The 2,564-nt window shown below is 39.9% G+C and overlaps 1 protein-coding gene across 1 annotated transcript in view; it reads left to right on the top strand.

Moving 5' to 3' along the window:
* Positions 1 to 2,323, top strand: part of LOC124009448 (protein kinase C iota type-like) — a 44,186-nt gene extending 41,863 nt beyond the window's left edge. Inside the window, exon 15 of the mRNA XM_046321260.1 lies at positions 1 to 2,323. This exon is cut by the window's left edge and continues 272 nt beyond it. The gene's annotated coding sequence lies outside the window, so the exon portion shown is untranslated.
* The last annotated feature ends 241 nt before the right edge of the window (positions 2,324 to 2,564 follow it).

Here is a 2,564-nt window from a genome sequence, read left to right as displayed (position 1 = left end):
CCAATCTCACATAGTGTGTCACAATTGTCACCTTATCCTCGACGTGTAGTGGGAATGGGGTGCCATTTTAGACTAACGTCACTGTCCTTCTTTTTGTTTTAACCACTAGTCTTTTAAAACTACTTTCTCAATTATTTTTGTATTCATGTATCAAATCCGCACTGATTTCCTCGTTGGTCATCAGAGTGCTGGCTCTCAGTAGCCAATGAGGCTTGGAGGTTGGTTACCTAGGTTACTGGACACAAGGGGGGGGGACACAGATGGTCCACAGAGAACAAACTAACCATCCTCTCTTCTTCCCAGCTTGGAGGTGGTTAATGCATATTTTATTTGTACATAATAAGAATGATGTTTAGCCAAGGCCTTTTAACCCCAAGCCAGATCACCAGGGAACATAGTTGAAAATGTTTTTATGTTCACTACATGTATCATGATGAGCATTGTTGCAGCACCATGTTTGTAGAGGACTGAAGAAGAACAAGTGGAAAACAGCATAAAAAAAACCCCCACCAATCTCTATATTTTTCTCATGTTATTTAATGAAATGGCAGTCTATGTACGCTGGTCAATGTCCCCAAAGTGTTACGCCGTCGACAAGCCCGTTGGCTCACTTATTGTTTACGTTTTGCAGTTGTCGTCGTGGAAACTTCCAGGACAGAGACGGTTCCAAGTTAAAGCGATTGCCGTCTCAGCAGCCAATCAACACTAACTAACGTAGATACTGACAAAAGGCACATGTCAAATGGCATCCTATACTATATGAAGAGCGCAACAAAAGTACTCTACGATAACACCGCAAGATTTAGATTTAGGGTGCTGTTATGGATACAACCACACTGTGAATGAAAGAGTTTACTGTGAGGAGAAGATTTGGATACGAGTGGACTGGACCACTGACTGAGTTTAGTGTATGTCCCAAATGGCACACTATGCCCTATCTAGCGCACTACGTTTGGTCATAGTCCTTATATGTCCCAAATGGCACACTATGCCCTATCTAGCGCACTACGTTTGGTCATAGCCCTTATGTGCCCTGGTCAAAACTAGTGCACAATTATTATTATTTTTTTTAACCTTTATTTAACTAGGCAAGTCAGTTAAGAACAAATTCTTATTTACAATGACGGCCTAGGAACAGTGGGTTAACTGCCTGTTCAGGGGCAGAACGACTGATTTCTACCTTGTCAGCTCAGGGATTCGATCTTGCAGCCTTTCGGTTACTAGTCCACCGCTCTCACTAGTTAGCTCTGCATGGTTACCAGACAACCCGGTGATGACATCATCAAAGAGCGTCCTGCTGTTGAATAGAGAGAGGTGGAGAGCCGCTGGGCCTCTCAGACGACAATAGACACTAACTTGCCAAACCAATCTCACATAGTGTGTATGCTTCACACATGGCACCTAATACTCTACGTGTAGTGCACTAGGGAATGGGGTGCCATTTTGGGACGAAAGTCATTCTTGCCATTTGGGACACAACCTTATGCAATCTGTCGTTGACAAAGAACCAAAACAATATTTTCTAAAGGAGGAAGAAAGGTTGTTAAATATGTCTTGTTGTTTACAGTGGTACAGTATATACACACACAGTAGGACAAGCTGGTGTCCTAATATTAGCTAATATTATATTATATTATTAGCTAATATTATACCTAATATTATTTTAAAGTTAGTATTTTTCCTCTCTGTTCATTTTTAAAATAGAATGCCTTTCTGAAACTCTTGTTTATATATCTGTTTTCACAATATTTAAAAAAAAAAGAAGTTTCTACAGTTTTCTCTAGTCCATGTCTGTGAATCGGTTTGAATATGAATGATAAGGATGGAGTCAGACTGTCGATCTCCTGGACCACTTCTGACCTCCAGATGACCCTCTTGAAAGAGATTTTCATCAAATCTAATAAGAAAAACTATCAAAGCATTTAACAGCTTCAATTTATATTCCAAGTTCTATATAACACACTACTTTAGATCAGAGCTCTATGGGCCCTGGTGAAATAAGTGCACTAAATAGGGAATAGGGTGCCATTTACCAAAGTGTTTTAAAGTGGTGCCAAGTGGTGATTGGAGGAACAAACAACTCTTCAGAATTTTTATCATGTTACTTTATATTGCAATGTATTTTTGTTACTTTAAAAAATAAAAAATAAAATAAAAATGTGCTGTTTCTCTAATGATTGATCGCTACATTGATTGGTGATTATTGTTATTGTGTGAAACATGTTTGAAAACACGTGTGATTTCATCCAGAGGTGCATACTGAAATACTTAACAGGATGTAAAAAAACGGATTTCTCAAAATAAACATTTTTATTTCCCTCCCTGTCTGTGTTGCTGTTTGTCTCTGCTACTGGTTGTCTCGTGCTGTTGCTTTTCGTCTGTCTCTCTGTTCATTGGTCTGTTGGTGTGTCTATCGCTGTTCGTCTGTCAGTGTGTGTCTATGTCCGTCTGGCTGGCTCGCTGTGTCTGTTTATCTGCCTGTTTGTCCTGTCCATCTCTGTCTGCCTGACTAGGTGTCTATCTCTGTCAATCTCTCTGTCTGCCTGACTAGGTGTCTATCTCTG

The sequence above is a fragment of the Oncorhynchus gorbuscha genome, linkage group LG22, assembly GCF_021184085.1.
Source record: "Oncorhynchus gorbuscha isolate QuinsamMale2020 ecotype Even-year linkage group LG22, OgorEven_v1.0, whole genome shotgun sequence".
Classification (NCBI taxonomy): domain Eukaryota; kingdom Metazoa; phylum Chordata; class Actinopteri; order Salmoniformes; family Salmonidae; genus Oncorhynchus; species Oncorhynchus gorbuscha.
This window is presented reverse-complemented; position numbering and strand designations above follow the sequence as displayed.